The sequence below is a fragment of the Mirounga leonina genome, unplaced genomic scaffold (genome assembly GCF_011800145.1).
Source record: "Mirounga leonina isolate KUSES-001 unplaced genomic scaffold, KU_Mleo_1.0 Mir_91, whole genome shotgun sequence".
Classification (NCBI taxonomy): Eukaryota; Metazoa; Chordata; class Mammalia; order Carnivora; family Phocidae; genus Mirounga; species Mirounga leonina.
Window position 1 is genome coordinate 39,036,802 of NW_023270839.1, and position 26,917 is coordinate 39,063,718.

Below are 26,917 nucleotides of genomic sequence, written 5' to 3' on the forward strand. Positions count from 1 at the left end.
ATATCTTGGGCATGCTCCTCTTACTAGGGCTCCTACACTGAAAATTCCAGCTTCTAGAATTCTCTTTTCATAAACAGCAGTATTTTCAACTCCCTCATTTCCTTCAAGTTTTTACAACTGTGTCACCCTATTTTAAATTTGCAACTGCCTCTACACTGCCCCCATACCCTGTTCCACTATTTTTTCTCAAAGCAGTAATCTACTAATTTACTAAGTGTGTACTTAATTATTACATTTATTGTTTATTATCTAACTCTATCTGCTAGAATGTAAGCTCTACCAGGGAAAAGATGTTTTTTGTTTCTTTTAGTTTGTTTACCCTTGTTTTCCAAGTGCCTTTAATACTACCTGGCCTATTAAATATTTGCTAAACATATGGATGGGTTGTCCATGGTGGTAAATACTAATTTCATTTTTAGCTGATATGAGCCTCAGTTGACTCATTTACAAAATGCTGGTTTTGATCTTTATCTTTTATATTAGAGGCTTTCTTCAAAATCTAGTAGTTATTGGTTGTCTGCTTATGATTTAAACATCTTTAAGTTGGGGCGCTGAGGGGCCCTGGGTGGTTCAGTTGGTTGAGCATCAGACTCTTGACTCGGCTCAGGTCATGATCTCAGGGTCTTGAGATCGAGCCCTGCGTCAGGCTCTGCACTCAGCGCAGGGTCTGCTTGTCCTTTTCCTTCTGCTCCTCCCCCTGTTCACACATTCTCTCTCCCTCTCAAAGAAGTAAATAAATAAAATCTTAAAAAAAGACAGGGCACTGAAAGATTGATTGGGAGCTCTGAGTGCCATTAGCAGGGTATATTTGTGGTGAACTTCACAATGAGATGGCTGTTAAATTGGCAAACCCTACATGTCAGTATCTTTAGGTCTTTCCTCATGGGTTTACCACTCTTTAGAAAAGCCTCTTCTAGTCTTCCTCAAGGTAAGGACTAACTGCTAGCTTTCTTTTTGCCAAGTGAAAAAAAAAAGAGAGAGCTGGGGCCTCAACCTTCCGCATTCACCATGTTTATTTATTTATTTTGTAAAGATTTTATTTACTTATTTGACAGAGCATAGCAGGATAGTGGCAGGCAGAGGGAGAAGCAGGCTCCCCACTGAGCAAGGAGCCCGACAATGCTGAGCTGGATCCCAGGACTCTGGGATCATGGCAGAGAAGAAGGAAGAAAGACACTTAATGGACTGAGCCACCCAGGCGCCCCCATTCACTATGTTTAAATCCACATTTCATCCCCTTATTTTTTAGGTATGATCCTCATATCCTCCCCTTTGCCTGGGGCAAGCACCCTAGTCCTGAGATCTTCTATTTGACCCTCTCCAGAGAATAAACCTCTAGTCTCCTGAGTTGGGGGTGGGCGGGAATATCTGAGTGAGAAAATGGATTAAGTTTATAACTTGCTTAAACAGTTTTCAGTCAGTTTTACTGTTAATCACCAGTCTCCCACCCCCACCCCAGCCTGAATTACCTGCTGCTAACAGTTCCTAAACTCTTGGGGTGGGGGTGGGGGGTGTTGGTGTAGTTGGAAGTTTTCCCTACTGCAGGTTTAGCATTCAGCATTCTTGTGTATGCTTAGTTACCATTCTTTCATTTGCTTTCTAGATTCCAAAATGTTGCCTTTTTCTCCTTTTCTTCTTTGTGGGTTTTTAAATCTTTTGGAAAATCTTATTGTGGTTTTAGTGTGGCTTTGTCTACTATATTTATTGCAGCTATTTTTTTATGTGTCATTTGTCTTTTGTTTTTAATTGACATTTTTATTGAGATAATTGTAGAGTCACATGCAATGGTAGGTTATAGTACAGAGATCCTTGAACACTTTACCCAGTTTCCCCCAGTAGTAACATTTTGCAAAACAATAGTATAATATCAAAACTAGGATATTGAAATTGATATAATCCACCAAGCTTATTCAGATTTGACCAGTTTTACTTGTTCGTGTGTGTGTGTGTTTTAAGATTTTATTTATTTATTTGATAGATATAGCAAGAGAGGGAACACAAGTAGGGGGAGTGTGAGAGGAAGAAGCAGGCTTCCCACCAACCAGGGAGCCCGACGCGGGGCTCCATTCCAGGACCCTGGGATCCTGACTTGAGCCAAAGGCAGACACTTAACGACTCAGCCACTCAGGCATCCCGTGTGTTTGGTTCTATACAGTCTTATCGCACGTGTAGGTTTGTCCACTGTCAAGATTCTGAACAGTTACATCACGGCAGGGATCCCTGATATTGTCCTTTTATACATAAACATAGCCACCTCCCTCTCTATATACACCCCCAACCTGGAGAATCCCAGGCAACCACTAATCTGTTCTCCATTTCTAAAATTTTGTCCTATCAAAAGTGTTTCATAAATAGAATCATACACCATGTAACCTATTGGAATTGGCTTTCTTCTTTTCTTTCTTTCTTTTTTTTTTTTTTGAGTTGGCTTTTTTCAGTCAGCATAATTCTCTGGAGATTGATCCAGGTTGTTGCATTTTTCAGTAATTCATTTCTTCATTCAAACCCATTCATATACCAGCTTCTGTGGTATATGTGTGTGTACATTCCAGAGTTTGTTAAACCAGTCACCTGTTGAAGGACATTTGGGCTGTTTCCACTTTATGGCATTATGAAAAAATGGTTGTGAACACCCATATACAGGTTTTGTGCAAGCATAAATTTTCATTTCTCTGGGATAAATGCTCAAGAGTGCAATTTCTGGGTCATATGGTAATTGTGTGTTTAAAGTTTTGTTTTTTGTTTTTTTTTTTTTGGTTTTTTTAAAGATTTTGTTTATTTATTTGACAGAGAGAGACACAGCGAGAGAGGGAACACAAGCAGGGGGAGTGCGAGAGGGAGAAGCAGGCTTCCTGCGGAGCAGGGAGCTGGATGCGGGGCTCGATCCCAGGACCCTGGGATCATGACCTGAGCCTAAGGCAGACGCTTAGTGTTTTAAGAAACTTCCAAATTATTTTCCAGAGTGGCTGTACCATTTTACATTCCTACCAACAGTGCGTGAGAGGTCTATTTTCTTTGCATTCTTACCAGTATTTGGTATGACTGCTATTTTTTAAATTCACCATTCTGACAGGAGTGTAGTGATACCTCATTGTGGTTTTAACTTGCATTTCCTTAATGACTAACAGTGTGAAGATCTTTTCAAGTACTTGTTTGTTGTCTGTATATCCTCTTTAAAAAAATTTTTTTGTATTCATTTATTTGAGAGAGAGAACACGAGCAGAGGGGAGGAGTAGAGGGAGAGGGAGAAGCGGACTCCCTGCTGAGCAGAGAGCCCAACAATGGGGCTCCATCCTGGGACCCTGGGATCATGACCTGAGCCGAAGGCAGGTGCTTACCCAACTGAGCCACCCAGGTGCATTGTCTTTATATCCCCTTCAATGAAGTCTCTGAATGCCTTTTGCTGATTTTCTAATTGTTTTTTTTTACTTTTTTTTAGGTTTTTTTTTATATACCCTAGATCCAGTCCTTTGTGAGATGCATGGTTGCAAATATTTTCTTCCAGTCTGTAGCTTATCTTTTTATCCTCTTTACATGAGCTTTCACAATGCAAATATTTTTAGTTTTGATGAGGTAGTTACCATTTTTTCCTTTTATAGATCATGTTTTTGGTATCAAGTCCTAAGAATTCTTTGTCTAATCCTAGATCGTGAAGACTTTCTCCTGTTTCTTCTGAAACTTCGGTAACTTTATGTTTTACACTTAAGTTTGTGATCCATTTTGAGTTAATTTTTATAGAAGGTGTGAGGTTCAGGTTGAGGTTCACTTTGTGTGTATGAACCTATAGATATCCAGTTGCTCCAGCGCCATTTGTTGAAAGGGCTTTTGCAACTTTGTCAAAAATCATTTGAGCAAACTTGCACCTATTTCTGGGTTCTCTGCTCTTTCCATTGATTTTTTGTGTCTTTCCCTCTGCCAGTACCGCATTGCCTTGATTACTGTGGCTATTTAATAAGCTTTAATATAGGGTACTGTGATTCCTCTCACTTTTACTTTTTCAAGATTGTTTGTTATTCTTAGGCTAATGCCTTTATATATAAATTTTAGAATTAGTTTATCTATATCTATAAACAACCTTGCTACGATTTTGATAGTAATTGCCCTATGGGGAGAACAGACATCTGTCTTTTAAGTTTATGTGTTTTGGTCTTATAAATGCTTGTATTTAATGAAATCTGTTGGTCTTCTTTTTTACGACTCCTGAATTTCATTTCTAATTTAAAAAGAACTTCCTTGCCCCAAGATTATGAAAATATTAACCTCTATTTTTTTCTTTAAATATTTTGATTTTAAATTTACTTATTTATTTTTTTTTAAGATTTATTTATTTGAAAGAGAGAGAGAGAGAGCAGGGGGAGGGGCAGAGGGAGAGAAAGAGAATCTTAAGCAGGCTCTACACCCAGTACAAGCCCAAGACGACCCTGAGATCATGACCTGAGCTGAAATCGAGTTGGACACTTAACCAACTGAACCACCCGGGTACCCCTTAAATTGAGTTTTTTTTAACTATCTGATACTTATTTTGGTGTGCTATCAGACTCTAAAATATATACATATATTTTAACCCTATTGGAGAGTCAGTTGTCCTTTCAGCATTTACTAAATTACTGAATGTTATTCATAGTTTTTCATTGATTTGAGATGCCATCTTTATCATAATCAAATTGTTATATATATATTTGGGTCTGTTTCTGGGCCATCTTGTCTGTCCAGTCATCTATTGCATCATCATATTATACTTTTTAATGATCTGTTGTGGGTCTGTGAGACATTGTAGTGTCTAGGAGGAGGCATAGTGTGATAGTTAAGAGTCTGACTCTAGTTGCCTAGTTGAATGCTAGCTCTACCATTTACCAGCTAGATGACTTAGTGTGAGTTATTTAAATTCTCTAGACCTCAGTATCATCTGCAAAATGAGGATTATAATATTATATAAATTTTAGGGTTAATGCGAGGATTAATGCATTAATACATGTAAAGCTCTTTAAATGCTATGTAAGATAGTAAGTGCCATGTAAGAGTTAGGCTATTGTAACAGGGCAAAGTTGTCCTCATAGTCCTTCTTTCTAGACTAGCTTTAAAAATATTTTCTTATATTCTTCCCCAGATCCAGTTCAGCTACTGATTGGAATTACATTGACTTTATAGCTTTGAAGGAGAAATGATCTTTATAATAATGTAATAAACAACTTAATTGTCGTTATATGATATTGGTTTACCACCTAAGACCATGGTATATTTTTTCATTTACTCAAGTCTAGAGTCTTGTGTCAGTTCTGTGCTTAACAGATGGAGATTGTTTTCTGTTCTCACCCAATTTAAAACACAAAAAGAGAGAAATATTGGGACCTATATAAACTTCACAAGTGTGACATTATTGGCTCGCTTTTTCCCTAGAATGTTTCCCTAGAAACATGATGCTGTAGACTACATCATTAGATGCTCTATAGGTGTTTGCATCGACGTTGGTGGTTTAAACCAGTCTTTTCAGTACTGTCTCACATTTTTTCACCCAAAAGTGCATGAGTGTTTGAGTGAATAAAAAAGAAAAACTCGGAATGATAACCTTTGGAACAGTAATAATGAAATTCAGAATATATATGAATATATATATATATATATATAGGAATATTGAGTGAATATATGTAAAGGAAATAATGCAAATGAAATTGGTTCTTTTGAATGTGCATGTTGGGATTTTCCTAAGAGAGAGTCCCCCAGATCCCTGCTCTGGGAAAGATGCCTGTTATACTCAGTTTTTAAGACCACTGACCTTAGGGGCACCTGGGTGGCTCAGTCAGCTGAGCGTCTGACTCTTGGTTTTGGCTCAGGTCATGATCTCATGGGTTGTGGGATTAAGCCCCACATTAGGCTCTCCACTCAGTGGGGAGTTTGCTTGAAGATTCTCTCCCTCTGCCCCTCCCCCCATTCATACACATGCTCTCTCTCTCTCTCAAATAAATAAATTTTGAAAAAAAACCAAAATCACTGTCCTCTTTTCCTCAGTTTTTCTTAAAACATCTGACTCCAAAGTCTAGCTGGATGCTTTGCCATTTGAGATTGTTCAACTTTAAAGGAAAAACTACTTTTGATTATGTATAAGTGAGCTGCCCCAAACCCAATCCCCAGCCTACATATATCAGTTAATAGCTTCAAGGAAATAGCAAGTAGGGCAAAAGACTGTTTCCAGTGAGAGCTACAGGAAATGTCATATACAAATGCCCTTAACTGAGCTGTAAGCTTATGACTAGTACACTTTTTGTATATACTTATTTTTGTTTTCCTGATTTTTCTCCCAGAATTGTTTAGGTTTGATAGATGGTTATGTTTATTCTAGGAAGGAGTGGGTTAGGGGTAAAAAAACAAATTAGCTGTATATTTTGACTAAGAAGAAGTCTTGAGCTTAAACAGTAGAGGGGCACCTGGGTGGCTCAGTCAATTAAGTGTCTGCCTTCGGCTCAAGTCATGATCCCCAGGGTCCTGGGATCCAGCCCTGAGTCGGGCTCCCTGTTCAGCAGGGAGTCTGCTTCTCCCTCTCCCTCTGCCACCGACTCCTGCTCTCTCTCTCTCTCTCTCTCTCACTCTCTATCTCAAATAAATAAAATCTTAAAAAAAAAATCAGAGATGCTAATCAAAGTACAGCAATATATACTATTCTATTTTTGTCATATGTTTGAAGTTTTTTAATAATATTTTGGGAGTAAAAGAATATATATAAATAAGGTAATAACTATCAACTATATCGAGTAATATATACTTTTTATTTTTAAGTTTTTTTTTTTTTAGTAATCTCTACACCCAGTGTAGGGCTCAAACTCTATGACCCTGAGGCCAAGAATTGCATGCTCTTCTGACTGAGCCAGCCAGGCACCCCTTAAAAAAGGTTTTATTGTATATACAAAAAGTGTACTAGTCATAAGCTTACAGCTCAGTGAATTTTCACAGTCTGAACACACCCATGTAACCAGAACCCAGATCAAGAAACAGAACATTACTAGACTCTGGAAACTTCCTTGTGCTGCCTTCTAGTCATAAGCCCCGTAAGGCTAACCACTGTACTGACTTCTAACAGCATACATGAGTTTTTTGCTTGTTTTTCATTTTTATACAAATGGGGAGTTATACACTATTGAGCCTGTGAGAGTCATACCTAATTGCATGTAGTTGTAGTTTGTTCACTCTCATTGCTCTGAAATAGTCCATTCTGAGAGAATATACCACAATGTATTTAACCATTCTACTGTTGATGAGTATTTGAGCATTTATAGTTTTCAGAGCACTTCTCACCCTGTTTTTCTTAATATTGCAGGGGCTATGGACATTTTCTCAAATATACTGATGAGGAAATCTGACAATTAATATTTATCTTCTCTACTTTAGAAATTTCATAATGGTGAATATATACCTTTTTTATTTTTTAAGATTTTATTTATTTATTTGAGAGAGAGAATGAGAGAAAGCACATGAGAGGGGGGAGGGTCAGAGGGAGAAGCAGACTCCCTGCTGAGCAGGGAGCCCGATGCGGGACTCGATCCAGGGACTCCAGGATCATGACCTGAGCCGAAGGCAGTCGCCCAACCAACTGAGCCACCCAGGCGCCCGAATATATACCTTTTAATTTAGAAATTTAACCAAACCCATTACCTCAATTAGCTGTTGCTATATACAAGCACACCAGTTTAATGGCTTAAAACAACTACTATTTACTTAGCTTTTTATTTATTCTGGGGGTTAGCAATTTAGGCTCAGGTCATGATTCCAGAGTCCCAATATTGAGCCCTGTATCAGGCTCCCCGGCTCCCGGCTCAGCAAGGAGTATGCTTCTCCTTCTGACCCTTCCCCCTCTCAAATAAATAAATAAATAAATAAAATCTTAAAAAAAAAAAAAAAGGCAAGTGCAAAATATGTCTATGGTAGTTTGAAAGAAAAAAAGTCACGAGCTCTTCCCTTCCCTGAACCCACCCACTTTGTAATTCTCTCATCAAGAGACAGAATTTGACTTATTTACCACTTGATTCTGTGCTGGCCTTGTGACTTGCTTTGGCCAACATAAAGTGGATAAAGCAAAACAGTGCCAGTTTCCTGCCTCAGCTTCAAGAGGCCTGGCACATACCCCACACTTCCCCTTGAGGAGGGAGACCACCATGTGAATAACCCTTATATAGCCTGTGAGAGAATGCAAAACCACATGGAGAAGGTGGCTCAGCAGTCTCAACCAAGGCAAGCCAAATCTGGTGTGGATCACCGGAACCATTTAGCAAAAACAAACAAAACAAAACAATAATTGCTATTATTTCTTTTTGTACTATTTGTGTTATTTTGATTAAATATAATTTTTTGTTTTCTTCTAGGATACTGTGCTTTTATTTAGAATGTAGTATTTTATTTTATTTTATTTTTTTAAAAGATTTTATTTATTTATTTGAGACAGAGAGCATGAGAGGGAGGAGGGTCAGAGGGAGAAACAGACTCCCCGCCAAGCAGGGAGCCCGATGCGGAACTTGATCCCGGGACTCCAGGATCATGACCTGAGCTGAAGGCAGTCGCTTAACCAGCTGAGCCACCCATGCACCCTAGAATGTAGTATTTTACATAGACACACCTTTAACACTTTGGAAGATGGAATAATTCAGTATGTGTAATGAACATATAATGTCTTTTTCTTTTTTCCTACCAATTATCTGAGCCACTGCCTTTTGGAGGAATTCCTTACCTTATGAGTTTAATGTCTACTATAAAATCAGAAAATGCCAGATGCTTACTTGACTACCTCTCTTAGCAATGAGTTTGAGACCTTGACCCAAGCTTCACTAACCACATATATCATCCCTGATATTTTCATGTCTCTGATGCCAAGGGACAATGGAAAATTGTTTATAATGGTTGTGGTGACAGCACCATCCAGTCTCCAGAGGCATCAATGGTTCAGTGGTGGAGGCAGCACTGTCCTTACCAGACTGATAATGTAGCATGATTTTGTAAGTGGTTCTGGATGTTTAGCTTCTTCCTGTGCTTGCTTATTTTCTGAGTCTAATTCTCCAGACTTCCGGGGAGTTCTGTCAGTCACCCATTAACCTTTCATCTTTTGCTTAAATTAGCCAGAATTAGTTTCTCTAAGGAACTAATTTTGAGAGTTTTGAGACAAAACTCTTGAAGTACTAGATCTATATTACACAGAAACGTGATAGCTTATATTACACAGATTATAAGTGAAATAAATAAGCAAAAATCCATGGAAGAATATTTGGAAACAGATTTATAGAGAAAGTGGGACTCGTAGTGAGTATAGGATTTGGGTAGGAAGAAGAAATGTTCAGAAAGGTACAAGTCAATCAGGAAAATGTAATTGTTAATTATTTTCACTGAGGACTTTTGATAATATTTAGATACCTCTGCTTCATATCAGCCAAAAATAGGAAGAAAAAAAAAAAGAAAGGGGGGGATGTTAGGATTATATATTTAAGTAGGCCAGAAAAGTGTGTGCTTTCACTATTTGTAATCTCATGACTGTGTATAACTGAGAATGTTACAGGTCGGCCTGTGGAAGAATATGTAGGCATTTATTTTTGCAGAAGTTTGTTTTCAAAATCACTGAAGGTTATCAGTAGTTTTTTTAAGGGGCAGGGAGATTTAGCTGTTCTCTCTCTCTTATAATTTTTAAAAATCTTTGATTTGTGATTTCTTTTTATTTTTTAGAGACAAAGTGAGCAAGCGAGCACAGGGGGAGGGTTAGGAGGAGAGGGAGAGAGAGAATTTGAAGCAAGCTCCACTCCCAGTGCAGGGCCCAACCCTGAGATCATGACCTAAGCCGAAATCAAGAGTTAGACGCTTAACCAACTGAACCACCCAGGTGCACCTATACTTTGAGAATCACACTCCCTAAAATCTCTTGATAACCAATAATCCATTTGTCCATCAGGTATTCTAGGCCTCATGGAGCATTTGGAGCTTTTTGTTTTCTTTCTTTCTTTTTTTTTTTTGGACCTTTTTGTTTTCTAAATAGAGTTTCATAACTGACTTTGTCCAGATAAAAGTAAAACTTACTTGAAGCTTGTTCTTCTCCAGCAAATAGATGCAAATTGAGTATCCTTTTTCTTTCCTCCCATGATTATTTTGCAGACTTTATTAGATCATGGATTTGCTTTATTCTGTTGTAATTTCTGTTTTTATGTCTGATTCCCTACCTTCCCCAACCTCTCCAATCCCCATCTATGAGCTATTTGATAAGGGACTCATTCATCTCTGCATCTCCAGTGTCTGGCACGTAATTGGGCTGTATAAAAAAATTTTTTTAAGATTTAATAAATTATTTCCTTTAAGTGCACTTTGGAAGGAATTGAAAGAATTAAGATTTTCTATACTTCAGAGTTATCATGGACATTGTATTGTGTAGCTGGCCTGGTATGTTTGGTTTTTGTTTATTTGAAAAGATTTAAGATACCTTGGTCAGATGTGTTTTGTTTGGGTGTCTAGTGATTTCCAACAGTCCACTAGCTCAAGCCTGGAATTGTGCTGTTTTACTTTTTTGGGGATGGGGGGCTAGACTTTAGAACAGTTTTAGATTTACAGAAAAATTGAAACAATATTACAGAGTTCCCATATGTCCCCACACCCAGATTCCCCTCTTACTAACATCTTACTAATTATTAGTGTGGTACATTTGTTACTATTATTGAACCAGTGTTAAGACATTATTATTAACTAACTTCTGTACTTTGTTCAAATTTCCTTAATTTTTGCCAGATGTCTTTCTTCCATTTCAAGATCCTATCCAGGAGACCACATTACATTTAGTTATCATGGCCTTGACAGTTTCTCAGATTTTCCTTATTTTTGATGTCCTTGACAAATTTACAAGGGTTTTTTGGGGGAGGGGGGTTTACAGAATACATTTATTAGAATATGTGCTTGGAATCAGATTTGAAGTTGTAGACATTGACAGTTTGGAGGCATAGTGGTCAGATATTTTGTGGAATGCCCCTCAATTGGTATTTTTTATTTTTTAATTTTTTTTAAGTAATCTCTGCGTTCAATGTGGAGATTGAACTCACAACCCTGAGATGTTTTGTTCTTGATTAGCCTACAGGTCTGGGTTTGGGGAAGAAGAACTATGGAGATAAAGTAACATGTTCTTCCCATTACATTAAAGGTACATACTGTTTATGTGATTTATCATTGTTGATCATGACTTTGTTCACTTGAGATAGTGTTTGTCAGGCTTATCTACTATAAAGTTACTCTCCTCCCTGCCCTTTATTCTACTCTTTGGAGGGAAATCACCATGTGTGGCCCACACTTATGGGGTAGGGAGTCAAGTGTTCTCCCTTCCTGAGGACAGAGTATCTACATAAATTATTCAGAATTCTTCCACATGGATGGTTCTCTTAATGCTTTTTAATAACTCTGTGGTGGTTGGGGAGGATGGAAAGCTATGAGGTATTTGACAGAATTCCCCAACTGGGTCTTAACTCTAGGTTCTTGTTTCTATAAATAAAGTCATGTCAGGTGCTCTAAGTAAACACTGTTGGGTTATGATTCATTGGTCTAGGTTGTTTTTGTTTCACCTCCTTTTCTCTTTAGACTTCCATTGACAATGATGTTAGTGAACTTCTGAAAACCACTGAGAGTTTTGTCTATGTACTTGTGTCTAAAAAAAATGTACCTAGGGCTCTGATGGTTTCTAAATAGTCAACTTCAGTTTTAGGGAAGGAGGAGGAGGTTTTATAGCTATATACAGCCACATTGTACATTGAAAGAAAATATTTGTTATACTCCTTTAGGAGCCAAAGCCCAAGACCCACTGGAGTGAGTGAGACAAGGTATATCTTCACTTTTTCTCAAATAATCTGATCTGTGATTGAAATATGACTACAGTTTATGTGTGTGTGTATAATATATATTATATAATATATATCTCACTAGTTACAGTTTTTAGTTTACATCAGTGATCCTCAGAATGTGATCCCAGATCAGCAGCAGCAGCATCATATGAAAATCTGTTAGAAATGCAAGTTCTGTCTTCATCTCAGACCTGCCCATCTCAGAAACTCTAGGAGTGAGGCCCAACAATCAGTCTGTCTTAACAACCCGCCTCGCCACCACCACCAATGATGATCCTGATCTAGTTTGGTATAGTGAGTGTGCATGGTAGCTTAGATGGCAGTTCTTATGGCATATTGGCTATAAGTAACATTTGCTTTTCCTACAGGGCCGTGAAAAATCTTTTCTCTTTTAATCAGCGTTCGACTCCTAAGATGTTCGTACTCTCCTCCTTTAAGATCATAGTTGCTGAACTGATGTATCAGGGGTTGTCAAATCACAGACTGCAGGCCAAATCAGGGTCACCTCCATTTTTGTATAGTCTATGAGCTAAGAATGGTTTTAATCTTTTTTAAAAAGTTGCTTTATTGGGGCAACTGGGTGGCTCAGTCGGTTAAGCGTCTGCCTTCAGCTCAGGTCTTGATCCTGGGGTCTCTGCTCAGCGGGGAGCCTGCTTCTCCCTCTCCTTCTGCCTCCCCCCCTGCTTGTGCTCTCTCTCTGTCTGTCAAATAAATAAATAAAATCTTTTTTTTAAAAAAGCTGCTTTATTGAAATGCAATTCAAATACCATAAATTTCACTCATTTAAAGCATGCATTTCAGTGGTTTTTAGTATATTCACAGAGTTGAGTAGTTTACCACTATCTAATTTTATCATCCTAAAAAGAAACCTTGTGAGCTTTCACTTCTCCCCCTACCCCTAGCCCAAGCTAACCATTAATCTACTTTCCTATTCTGGACATTTTATTTAAATGGAATTATACAATTAAATATGTGGTCTTTTGTCTCTAGCTTCTTCCACTTCGCATAATGTTTTCAAGGTCATTCATGTTACAGCATGATTCAATACTTCATTCCTTTTTATTGCCAAATAATATTCCATTATATGAGTATACATTTTATTTTTCATTTGATGGACATTTGGGTTGATTTTTACATTTTTAAATGATTGAAAACATTAAAAGAAGAACAATATTTTATGATGTGAAAGTTATATGAAATTCAAATTTTTTTGTCCATGAATAAAGTTTTATTGGAACACAGCCATGCTGGTTTCTTTATATATCATCTGTGGCTATTTTCATGCTATGATTGCAGAGTTGCATAGTGACTATACAGAATTCACACCCTAAAATATTTACTATTTGACCCTTTGCAAAAAAGATTTGCCAACCTTTGATCTTGAACAGTTTTTCTCACTTTTTCTTCATTATTGTTTCCTAAGGGTTTTTTTAGACATTTTTTCCCTAGTTGCCTTCCCATGAAATTTTATACCAAAGTATACTTTATATCTCGAACACAAACCGGTGATAGTATCTTTTTTTTTTTTTTTTTTAGCCTCCTCAGGCACAATATTGTTCTCACTGAGAGTGCATACTATAAAGTAGTGTTCTGGTTAGGTTAATCTCCTTCCTTTTTACATTAGGAGGGTAAAAAAATTTTCAGATGGGTTAGATGTCCTTTAGAAATACTTCTAATGTTGAGATGTTCAAATAGTATGTTGGGATCTACTGTTACTAGATCTCTAAGCTAAGAGACTTGGCTGTCAGCATATAACACAAGATACTATCATCTTGGCATTTTAAAATTTTGGAAATTTTGATGACTTTTGATCAATATATTTAAGGCTTTTGCTTTAGCTCATAGACTGGTTTAAAATATCATTTATTAATAAATTAGTACATTTGGCTATAGGCAGGAATCAGAGAGTTTAATTTCTTAAAATTTTGTCTGTAAAGTGAGGATTTTTAATACCAGCTGGTTTATGATACTAGCTTTCTGCATCTTTCCTGTGCCCTATAATACAGTAGAAAAAAAGATTATTTTCTCCCATTTCCCCCATCCTCATCTTCTCTTTCTTAAACTTTGTGTTCCTGGAGAAGTAGGAGTAGGCAGGACTTTGTGAGGATTTGAAGGCTGGAGAGAAAAAGGGCTGGTTAAAAGAAGAGACTAATTTTAAGCATTGGGGTACTGATACCTCTTTTCTTTGTGTCAGTTGTTGATAACTTTGTGTTCAGTAATCCAGAATAGGCTATTAATCATTATGAAAATATATAGGTTTTTAATTTTTTTATTTTAAAAAGATTTTATTTATTTATTTTGAGAGAGAAACCAAGAGAGGGAGAGAGCATGAGCGGGGGGAGGGGCAGAAGGAGAAGCAGACTCCCCACTGAGCAGGGAGCCCGTGGGTCTCAATCCCAGGACCCTCAGATCATGACCTGAGCCGAAGGCAGAGGCCTAACCAACTGAGCCACCCAGGCGCCTCTGAAAACATACAGGTTTTTTAAATGTAGATGAAAAACTCGAGTCTAGCAGGAAAACAAAATCCATTTGTTGTCCCCTTCCTCTTTTCTACCAAATAGAACATATGGAAAAAATGGGAAAGTGTTGCATTTCCCTAGAAGGAGAAAAACTGGCAGAGAGGAACATTTCAAATGTGTTGCGATGGGACTATAAATGATTTTATGGAAAGGGAATTGTTATCCAGGTGGAATCTCTCCTCTTTGCCCTTGCCTGTTAGGTCTTACTATTTAGTGAACTGAGACTTCTCTTCAGTGTAAGTGGGTCCTTTTGAGAAGGGTGAGCCCAGAACCTGCTCCCCAGTATATATTTTCTATGCTGTGTGAGAGTAGGGAAGCTTAGAAAATGGTCTAAAACCAATCTTTCTCAAACTTTAATTATTATTATTATTATATTATTATTATTATTATTTTAAGTAATTTCTACATCCAGCATTGTAGAGCTCAAACTCACAATCCCAGGATCAAGAGTTGTATGCTCTACTAACGGAGCCAGCCAGGTGCCCTTCTTTCTCAAACTTTGAACTTGCCTTACAATATTTGGCCTCTTGGGCAAAATTTAAAATACGATTTGCCTGAATTTATTAGAATTGTTTTGCAAGTAGGTTATTGTGAGAGAGGGAGGTAGAAATGATAACTTCTCAGTTCAACTGTGAGATTTAAACTTTTTTTCCCTGGAATTTCCTTTCTGACTGAAGATTTCTCTGTGTGTTATTTCTCCTATCATCAAATAGATCTTCAGCTGTGTAATACTAAAATAAGATTTAAAGATTGTCACCTTTCAAGGTTCTGTGCACTGCAGACCAATACTCATATTTTTTTTTTTTTAAGATTTTTATTTATTTATTTGAGAGAGAGAATGAGACAGAGAGAGCATGAGAGGGGGGAGGATCAGAGGGAGAAGCAGACTCCCCGCTGAGCAGGGAGTCCGATGCGGGACTCGATCCAGGGACTCCAGGATCATGACCTGAGCCGAAGGCAGTCGCTTAACCAACTGAGCCACCCAGGCGCCCCCAATACTCATATTTTAATCAGCTTGTCTAAAATAGTTCTTATCTTTCTACTTAAATATTCCATGGCTTGGTGATGTTTAATGGACCATCCACTCATTGCTGAAGGTGAAACAGAAAATTGTCCTAGGCTCTCTTTTTTACTTCTCCAGAAGTCGTAAGCTCTGTGAATGATTATTCTTAAAACTATCCTTTCTACTCCTCTCCATCTCCACTTCTCTGCTTTAAGTTGGACCTTATCACTTACTACCTGCATCATCCCAGTTACTTCCCAGTCCGTCTCCCTGCTTCTGGGTTAGTATCTCTCCAGACCATTCTCTACTTTGCCTGCCAGGTTATCTTTCTAAATTGACAACATGACATCAGACTCCTAACATAAAATATTTTAATTATTTCCCGTAACATTCTAGATTAAATTTCATTTCCTTAATTTTGAGAAACAAAGTCCTTCAGAAACCCATTCCAGTCTGTTTTTTCTGAGCTTCATCTATCACTCCTTCTTCTTTTCAGCCATATAAAGTACTCGCAATTCCCTAGACATGCCATGAGGTTTTGTACCTTCTCTTGTTTCATATATCATTGTGCCTTTGTATATGCTTTTTTCTCTGTCTACAACATTTTTGTATATACTTTTTTTTGTATATACTTTGTATATACTTTTTTCTCTGCCTCTTCCATTTTTGATCACTTAACTTGATCAAAAGCAAAACTTCCCAGTTTTGCTCTGGGAAGCTTTGTTTCTGAAGACCTCATATGTATTTGTGTCATAGCATTTACACACCAAGCTACATAATCTAATTCTTACTCTTTTCCACCCAGACTGTAAGATCTCCTGGAGGACAGTGTGTCATCTTTATTTTAGGCTCCATATTACTTAAAACAGCACTGGTTCCAAGTACCTGCTCCATAAATGCTAATTGACTGAATCTCATTCATGTTAAAAAGAAAAAAAAATTAAAAAAAAAAAAGTTTCAGTGGAACAGAAAGGTTTTCAACTTGAGCTCTGGACCCATTCATTCTAAGTAATGTTAGACCAAAGTCCAACAAAATCAAAGAATTCCTGTTGGAATATAGTTTGATGTGCTTTATACATTCACTGGTTTTTGGTATCCAGATTCATGTAGAATGTTGATTAAGGTAATTCTTGTCAACCAAACAAATGATGCTGAGGTTGGAAGTTGTCTTTTCAGGCTGGTTTTGCTTACTGTTTTGAAACAGCAGGCAGTATTCTTTTTTGTTTTTGATGGAGACTTGTTTCTTCAACAGCTTCATCTGAAACCCCTTTCCAGGAAGTCCATGGGTTACTGTCAGACTTTGCCCAGAGTTTTCACAACAGCACTGCCAGGACTAATCCCCTCTCATAAATCCTCTAAGCTGTCAGCAAACAAACCTCTTCTTACCAGTCTACCATGAAAGCCATGAGCTAAGAATATAGGGCATTGGTCGTTAAAGGGCATTTGGTTTTCAGTCTCCAGATTTCCTGTTAGTGCTTTGTCCTCTGCTGTTGGCCCATCACGTTGTAGGTGCTGTGTGGGCATACTTCAAGGTTGCCGCCAGTTGTTGAACAGTTACAGAAAGCTGTGATTTCCCTATTATGAGAGAACTGTGTACTTGTGATTTCTGCCATTCTGATTAGCAGGTAAAAGATTAAGACTGGCTACTTATCAGGATTAGTGAGAGTAGAAACCTACTTCCTTCTTGAAGCCTTTGGGTCTCTAGGAGGTACTTTCAGCCCTTTATTTTGCAACCAGATCTGCTTGATAAAAGCAGGGAGGAGAAAAGGGTTGTTTGGTGAAAAAAGGATCCAGATAATCAGGATTTTTCTTTTTTTAAGATTTTATTTATTTATTTATTTGAGAGAGAGAGAATGAGACAGAGAGCATGAGAGGGAAGAGGGCAGAGGGAGAAGCAGACCCCCTGCCGAGCAGGGAGCCCGATGTGGGACTCGATCCCGGGACTCCAGGATCATGACCTGAGCCGAAGGCAGTCGCTTAACCAACTGAGCCACCCAGGCGCCCCAGATAATCAGGATTTTTAAAAATCAGTTTATTGAGTATAATATCCATACAATAAAAATCACACATTTTAAATGTACAGATTGATGATTTTTGACAAATGAATGCACCTGTTTAACCATCACCCAAACTAAGATGTAGAATAATTTAATTTCCCCACAAAGTTTCTTTGTGTCCCTTTGCATTCAGCCTCCTCTCACCACCCCATTGCAACCAACCGCTCATCTGATTTGCCGCACTAATCTAATTTTACCTGTAAAACTAATCTAGTTTTACCTGTTCTAGGATTTTGTATAAAAAGAATCACACACTATCTATTCTTTTATTTCCAGCCTCTTTTTCTCAGTATAACATCTTTGAAAATTGTCCATGTTGTTGCATGTAATAGTTGTTTCTTTCTTTTTATGGTTGAGTACTATTTTATTATGTGGATATACCACAATTTATTTATTCACCAGTTGAAGGAAATTTGGGTTATATTTAGTATTGGGCTTTTATAAATAAAGCTGTGAATATCTATATATACATTGCTTTTCATGGACATTGGGTTTCACTTTTCTTGAATATATACCTAAGAGAGGAATTCTGGGTTATATAAGTATATATTTAACTTTGTAATAAACTGGCAAACTATTTCCCTTAGTGGCTGCACCATTTTACACCCTCACCAGCAATGTATAGAGTTCTAGTTACTGCAAATCCTTGCCAAAACTTGGTATTGTCTGTCTTTTTCATCATAGCGTCCTAGTGGGTGTGAGGTGTATCTCATTATTTTAATTTTTCACATTTTTTCTTTTTTTTAAGCTATATTTATTTATTTATTTATTATTTATTTATTTATTTAAGTAGTATCCATGCCCAACGTGGGGCTTGAACTCATGACCCTGAGATCAAGATTCACATGTTCTAACTGAGCCAACCAGGTGCCCCTAATTTTTTGTGTTTTTTGATGCTGTTGTAAATAGTGTTTTTTAAAATTTCATTTTCCTTTTTTTTGCATATAGAAATGCAACTGATTATTGTATATGACCTTAACATCAAAGTCATTTCGTCCTTCTCTAGCAGTCTTTTGTTTTGTTTTTTTGTGTGTGTGTATTTTGTTTTAGATTTCCTAGGATTTTCTACATAAACAGTTTGGTGTTGATTTGCACTTACCTTATTCAACTTTAGGCAGTAAGCATACAATCCACATAACCTGGATTTTTGGCTTGTGTAGTTTTCTGGATATTTGAAAGCCTTATCTTTATAGGCCTCTGTATGCATGTTAGGATGACATAATTGAAGTGTGAACCATGAATATGAAGTGGATGAACATGGTTGCAGTAATAATCATATGTAGAATTGGCATGGCAGATGGTAAACAAGGCTGTTTTGGAAAATTTAGAAAGAAGGTCCTGAACTCTAAAGAAAAATAAAATTTGGCTCTAGCCCAAAAAAAGCACTTCGTAAAACCAAGGTACAGCAGAGGATAATGGCATTACCTCTGGCCATTTGTAAAGCCACTTACAATTCATTCATTGGACAAATATTTAGTGAGTGAGAGTGAGTGCTGACCAGGTACCAGACACTGTTTTGGTACTGGGGATGCACCAGTGAACAGTCAAAAATCCCTGTTTTGATTACATTCTAGTGGGAGAAATGCACAATAAATATTAGGCATAAAAATATATTGTGAACAGGGCTTTGGAGAAAAATTAGGTAGAGAAGGGGTGGTGTAGGTGTATAGAAAGTACGCTGTTTTTAAGACCCCTATAGACTATTTGATTAAAGCTGGAAAGTCATCAGATTCACCTCATAAACCAAGTAGTAGGAAAAAAGGTTAATAATTATTCAGTCAGTGATGATCCTCTGATGAGGATTATCTCAAGTTTAGATAGGTATTCCCTAATGATTATCTTCTCTAACCTAATTGTCTTATTTGCAAGGAAGAGTTTGCAGAAGAGACAGTTCCCAGCAAACTACAGTGATCCCTCACCACAAAATACCCATTTCCACAGGAAAAAAAATTGAATTTTTTAAAACATTTTTTTTTTTTTTTTTGTCAGAGAGAGAGTGTACGCGCACAAGCAGGGGAAGTGGCAGGCAGAGGGAGAAGTAGGCTCCCCGCTGAGCAAAATATTGGACTCGATCCTAAGACCCTGGAATCATGACCTGAGCCGAAGGCAGATGCTTAGCCGACTGAGCAACCCAGGCGTCCCCAAAATTTGAATTTTTTCAACATCCAAAAACACAAAATAGGAAATTCTACACAGTTGTAGAATTGTTCATTTTACCCTTTTGCTTAGAAATGGTCAGTATTATGTTCGAGATTAGCGAAGAAACAGAAAAGGTGCCACTTTTGAATAATTCTACTTTGGACATTGTAAAACATCAGATGCCATAGAAACAGCACTACACCAGATGGCTATTAAATCCATGCTTTTCATTACAGATTGATGAATCAATAGACATTAGTAAATGTGCCCAGTAAATAGCACTGCTTAGAATCTCTAAACAGAAATTCTTAGAACATTCTGCACATCTACTAAAGCAAACTGAGATGAAATACCCAAAATTAAAAATGAAATCTTTGAAAAAATAAGATATTATGGAAATCTTTCTCAGTTTATGTAAGTGGTAGTGCTGCTTTATATTAGGAGTTCACCTGAAAACAGCATATGAATTGTCTTACTCAATTTTGCATAGGAGAAACTCAATTTTGCCCATAGGCCTGAATTCCACATTAAATTATCTTTTCAAAATGCTGACTCTAATAATAATAACAGACACTTAAAAATAGTACTCACTGTGTGCTAGGACTGTTGTAAGAAGTTTATATATATAGCTTTGCGCAGTGGCAGTATCGTAGCCAATGAGGTTTACCCGAGATGCGATTATTGGTAATTGAAAAGAAGTTTATATGTATATTTACTAATGTAATCATCACAACAAATTGATGATGTAGGTACTATAAATGTCATCCCATCTATAGCTGAGGTAATGAGGTAAAGAGCACTTAGGTAATTTACCCAAGGTCCCATAGCTAGGAGGGGGCAAAGCCAAGGTTCAAAGCCAGGTAACCTGGTTCCAGAGTTTACTCTTTTTTTTTTTTTTTTTTTTACTTAAAAAATTGTGATAAAATGTATATGACATGAATTTTATCATCCTAACCATTTTTAAGTATACAAATCAGTAGTGTTAGGCACATTCACATTGGTGTGCAGTCTCCAGAACTGTTTTCATCGTATAAAACTGAAACTGATATATCCATTAAACAATTCTCCAATCCCTTCTTCCCCTGCCTCTGACAGCTACCATTCTACTTTCTGTCTCTATGAATTTGACCAATCTAGGTACCTCATATATAAGTGGAATCATACAATATATGTCTTTTTGTAACTGGCTTTTTTTACTTAGCATAATGTCCTCAAGTTTCATTCACATTGTAGCATGTGTCAGAATTTACTTTTTATGGCTATAATAATATATATACACCTTTTTAATAAAAAATATATGCCTTTCATTATAGGTTTATACCACATTTTGTTTTTCTGTTCATCTTTTGAAGAACACTTAGGTTACTTCCACTTTTTGGCTGCTGTAAATAATGCTGTTATGAACATATGTGCAACTATTTGCTAAAGTTCCTCCTTTAAGTTCTTTGGGGTATATACCCAGAAGTGGAATTGCTGACTCATATGGTAATTCAGTGTTTAATTTTTTTGAGCAATTGCCATATTGTTTTCCGTAGGAGCTGCATCATTTGTATTCCTACCAACACACAAAGGTTCTAATTTCTCCACATCATCACCAACATTTGTTATTGTCTGTTATTGTTTTGTTTGTTTTGTTTTATAGTAGCAATCCTAGATCCTGATGAGTATCAAGTAGTACCTAATTGTGGTTTTGATTTACATTTCCCTAATGGCTAGTGATGTTGAGCATCTTTTCATGTCCTTATTGTCCTTCATATATCTTCTTTGGAGAGAGATTTATTCAAATCTTTAGCCCATTTTTGAATTGCATTGGGTTTTTTGTTGTTGAATTATAGGAGTTCTTAGCATAACTGGATATTAATTCCTTATTAAATCTTTGATCTGTAAGTATTTTCTCCCATTCTATAGGTTGTCTTTTCACCTTTTGATGTGTAAAAGTTTCTAAATTTGATGAAGTCCAATTTATCTATTTTATCTTTTGTTACCTGCGTTTTTGTTGTCAGCCAAGAAGTCATTGCCAAATCCAGTGTCCCCTGTGTTTTCTTCAAAGAGTGTTAATAGTTTTAGTTCTTATGCTTAGGTCTTTGATCTATTTTGTTTTTGGTTTTTGGGTTTTTTTTAAAGATTTTATTTATTTATTTGACAGAGAGATAGAGAGAGCACAAGTAGGCAGAGTGGCAGGCAGAGGGAGAAGGAGAAGCAGGCTTGTGAGCCTCAATCCCAGGACCCCAGGATCATGACCAAAGCTGAAGGCAGCCACTTAACCGACTGAGCCACCCAGGCACTCCTTCGATCTATTTTGAATTAATTTTTGTATATGGTTAAGGTAAAGATCCAACTTTTATCCTATGGCTTAATTTCTGACCTATTGTCTTTATCACCCACTCTCAATTTAAAGAGTCGGCATAATGGATATAGGAAAAGTAGGTAGTAAGGAAGTGGCAGTAGCAAGTATAGATTACTCATTTAGAAATCTCAGTAGTTAGAAGGTGGAGGCAAAGAAAGATTGCTGTTTTTAGGTAGAGAATATTTTTCTTTAATAACATGTTCATTGGAGAAAATTTGGAGAGGTCAGAAATATTAAGATAAAACATATCTTGGAAAACAAATAATATATAATGTTTATGGATATGTAAATATGTAGTAAATGCTTAAAATCTATGCTTGACAATGATAAATCCTGAATTCATTATAATGGTTTCCCTTGGGAGCAGAAGGGGGGAACAGGATGAGGAAAGGGTACATAGGAGGCCTCAACCTATGATGTTAATAATTTTTAAAAAAGAGATGTCTGAAATAATATGACATAATACCTAGGATTCAACAGAGCTAGTTGATGGGTACAGAGGTATTTATGATCTTTATTTTTATGTTTGAAATATAATAAAAATAACTTAGAAAGAACATAAGGGGCCTCTGGGCGGCTCAGTTAAAGCATCTGACTTTCGGGGTGCCTGGGTGGCTCAGTTGGTTAAGCAACTGCCTTCGGCTCAGGTCATGATCCTGGAGTCCTGGGATCGAGTCCTGCATCGGGCTCCCTGCTCAGCGGGGAGTCTGCTTCTCCCTCTGACCCTATCCCCTCTCATGCTCTATCTATCTCATTGTCTCTCTCAAATAAATAAATAAAATCTTTAAAAAAAAAAAAAAAAGCATCTGACTTTCGCTCAGGTCATGATCTCAGTGTCCTGGGATGGAGCATCAGGCTCCAGACTCAGCAGGGAGTTTGCTTGTCCCTCTCCTTCTCCCCCTACCCCCACTGGTGCTCTCTCTGTCTCTCTCACAAATAAATAAAATCTTTCTTAAAAACAGATTAAAAAAATAAAAATAAACAGAACATAAAAGAATAAAGCTTAGAAAGTTTAGCCAAATCAAAGGGAGGTTTAAATCTTCCTCTAAGATAGGAGGGAGGCAGAGAAAAGAGGTGAAAAAAATTTTTTTACAAAGGACCTTTGAATTAAAGAATAGAAGGAGCCCAGGACAGATAAATCTTAGTCTCATTTTGGTGACAAAGTCATTTGCTGAGGGTGGATTGGGAGTACTGGGGATGGTTTTGAGAGTTTCAAGTTGGTTGGAAAGTTTGACAGATTCAGGATAGGAGCTGTGCAGAAACAAAGAAGTTGATTGCTGAATAGCATTGAAGGGCCACCAAAGGATGGTTGTCAGGAGTTTGTTGTAGGGCAAGATACCACAATTACATGAATTTGCTAGCATTGCTTTGTAGCCAGGAGAACAATAAAAGAATAAAAAAAATAAAAGCAAAAAATTGAATGATAGATATTGGATTAAGGTTGTATTAGGAATAATTGGGTTGTAAGGGCAAGAAATCCACTCTAACAAAAGTCAGTGGGGAGCTATTGTAAGGTTTCAGGAGACAATCATAAGGGCAACCAAAGACAGAAACACAGACATCTCTTCAGTATGTTCATCTCTGGGATTTGTATCTTTCTTGAGTGCCTTACTCTGCACATGGCTATACTGACACGGTACTTCCTTTATGTAAGTCCCCACCCTCCTCATGATTGCAGATTTTACTCATTAGTGGGTTATAAAATCAATTAAGTTGGTTGCAACCAGCTTTTTTACAAAAGTAGTTCAATACAGTTAGTAGGGTTATTTTAAGCTGTGTGTGTGTTTGAATGCATATTTATTGCAAAATAAAATTAATCACATATATTGAGTGCCTGCTATGTGCCAAACAGGGATACATTAGTAAATTAACCAAAATCCTTGCCCTTTGCTTCCTCCTGCCCAAGAACCTCTCAGAATACAAGGCAGAGTAGGCAGAGTTCAGTTGCCCAATGGGGAGGGCAAGGGGTCATTGCAAGGGGTAAGGAAGAAGGGTTGTAGGAAACCTGTCTGAGCTATATAGATCTTGCACTGTGTAGGAAACAGAGGTTGTGTGCCCCTAGGTTAAGTTCTACTCCCGAGGTTCAGGTGTACAGGGCCTGCCAAAGGCCACACCTGGAGCAAGAGAATCTTGTTCCCATCCCTAGTCTTTCACCAAGTAACAAGCAACATTAGTCTACCACTTGGGGTGGGGGCAGGAACATGAAGACACCTGCTCTATGCACAGGTATACAAGACCTGCTGAGGGGTGCCTGGGTGACACAGTCACTTAAGTGGCTAACTCTTAATTTTGGCTCGGGTCATTATCTCAGGGTCCTGGGATCAAGCCCTGCCTTTGGGCTCTGTGCTCAGTGGGGAGTCTACTTGAGGATTCTCTCTCTTCCTCTCTCTCAAATAAATAAATCTTAAAAATAAATAAAGACCTACTAAAAACTGAGGATGAAGCAAGAACTTTCAGAAAAATTCTCCAGTAATCCATTCCTCACACTAAAACACAAGGTATTGTCAGTTTAGCACTGGAAGAATTTGAAGCCTGTGATGCGCTGAAGCTAACAAAAACAATAAGACCAAACCCAGCTCGCCTATGCACTAGATTGATTCAGATCCCCACCCTAATGGCCTGGCAGAAACAGGTATGATTATTTCCAAGCATAAATACTGTTTTCCTCAGTTTCTACTTTTTAGACATAGTATCTAAAAAATAAAAATTAAGAAATATACAAAAGAAGCAACACAAATACAACCAGACCTAGAGATTGTCCAGATGTTAAAACTATAACATAGGGATTTTAAGTAATTAATTAAAGAATCTAGAGGAAAAATTCCTGCCTTTATGGAATTTATAATCTAGTCGACAGAGACAGACAATAAACAAAATAAATATATAGTGTCTTAGATGGTGCTGAGTGCTGTGGAGAAAAAGCAGAGAAGGACGAGTGGGTGATTTGGGGAGTGGAAGGAGAAGGTGACATTTGATAAATGATCTAAAGGAGATAAGGAAGCAAGTTAAGAGGATATCTGGAAGGAAAATGTCCAGGGAAGGGCAGGTGTGGGGGGAACAGCAAGTGCAAAGGTACTGAGGTGAGAGGGTGGCTATGTATGCTGTGTGGTGAGGTTTTCCTCTCTGGTGGTGGGAGCAGGCACTATTCCCTGTCCTGTGTGAGCTACAGGTATTTTTCCCTCATTACTTTTGACTGTTTCTCTTCGTGTTAGATTGTTCCTTCACACACATGTGCTGACCAGTAGTCAGCTGATAACTTGAAGGGGACCTTTTGTAGATCTCTAGAATTTGTGCAGGGCTTTCCTTTGTTGTACTTTGCCCTGTAAACGCTAGCTCTTTTGACCCTCTCTAAACTTGCAGCTCTTTGTTCTCAATCTGGGAGACTGCTGGGTTCTGTTTGGGTTATTCCTCCTCACGCACGTTAACAGCCTAGAAATTCTTTCAGGCAGTAAGCTGGGGCAATTGTACAGCTTACCTCATTTGTTTCTCTTTTGGGGAATCACTATTTTCATTTCTTTCTTTCTTTTTCTTTATTTTTTTTTAAGATTTTATTTATTTGAGAGCGAGAGACAGAGATAGCGAGTGAGAACACTGAGCAGGGAGGAGAGGGAGAAGCAGGCTCCCCACTGAGCAGGGAGCCCGATGCGGGGCTCGATCCCAGGACTCTGGGATCATGACCCGAGCCGAAGGCAGCCGCTTAACCGACTGAGCCACCCAGGCGCCTTTCTTTTTTTAAAATCTTTTTTTTAAAGATTTACTTATTTAGGAGCGCCTGGGTGGCTCAGTCGTTAAGCCTCTGCCTTTGGCTCAGGTCATGGTCCCAAGGTCCTGGGATGGAGCCCCGCATCGGGCTCCCTGCTCGGTGGGAAGCCTGCTTCTCCCTCTCCTACTCTCCCTGCTTGTGTTCCTTCTTTCACTGTGTCTCTCTCTCAAATAAATAAAATCTTTTTTAAAAAAAAGATTTACTGATTTATTTTAGAATTTGAGAGAGAAAGTGTGCAGTGGGGAAGGGCAGAGGGAGAGGAAGAGAGAATCTCAAGCATTTCTTTTCTTTTTCTTTTTTTTTTTTTAGATTTTATTTATTTATTTATTTATTTGTCAGAGAGAGAGAGAGAGAGAGAGCACACAAGCAGGGGGAGAGGCAGGCAGAGGGAGAAGCAGGCTCCCCTCTGAGCAAGGAGCCTGATTTGGAATTCAATCCCAGAACCCTGGGATCATGACCTGAGCTGAAGGCAGATGCTTAACCGACTGAGCCACCCAGTGTTCAGTCTCAAGCATTTCTTGATGTCCATTGTCTTGAAAAGCATTTCATATATATATATATATAATATATATATATATATTTTTTTTTTAACTTTGTTTCAGGTAGCAGGGTAAATCTGATCTCTGTTACACTCTCTTTTGGCTGGACGTGAAAGTCTCATCATTTAGTTTTTAATAGGATCCTTCTAACTGCTGTATTAAGAACAGACTAAAGGTTGTCAGGGGTGGAAACATGGAGACCCATTTGGGAGAGAAATATAATCAAGTGAGAGATGATGAAATAAAATGTAATTTTCACTGTATGTTATGGTCAAATAAGTTGAGAACCATTTATCTCTCTCCATCTCTCGTTTCAAATTTTTAAATGTTTGATCATTTAGTGGTCTTCCTCTAAGTTAAGTCTTTTTTTTTTTTTTTTAAAGATTTTATTTATTTATTTGAGAGGAGAGAATGAGAGAGAGAGAACACATGAGAGAGGGGATAGGGTCAGAGGACAAAGCAGACTACCTGCCGAGCAGGGAGCCTGATGCGGGACTCGATCCAGGGACTCCAGGATCATGACCTGAGCCGAAGGCAGTCGCTTAACCAACTGAGCCACCCAGGCGCCCCTAAGTTAAGTCTTTAATGCCTCCCATCCTCCTACTCCCACATAGCCCATTCAGTTATTATAAGTGGCCTTGGAAGAGGTTGGTGTAGATAGGGGCAAATTTCTTTTTTTTAAGATTTTATTTATTAGAGAGAGAGAGAGA

The 26,917-nt window shown here is 37.8% G+C and overlaps 1 protein-coding gene and 1 pseudogene across 3 annotated transcripts in view; both read left to right on the top strand.

The window, feature by feature from the left end:
- The window catches only part of ZNF609 (zinc finger protein 609), a 215,308-nt gene that overhangs the window by 57,695 nt on the left and 130,696 nt on the right, over positions 1-26,917 (top strand). The gene's annotated exons all lie outside the window — the stretch shown is intronic.
- Positions 20,186-20,335, top strand: LOC118003813 (annotated as a pseudogene).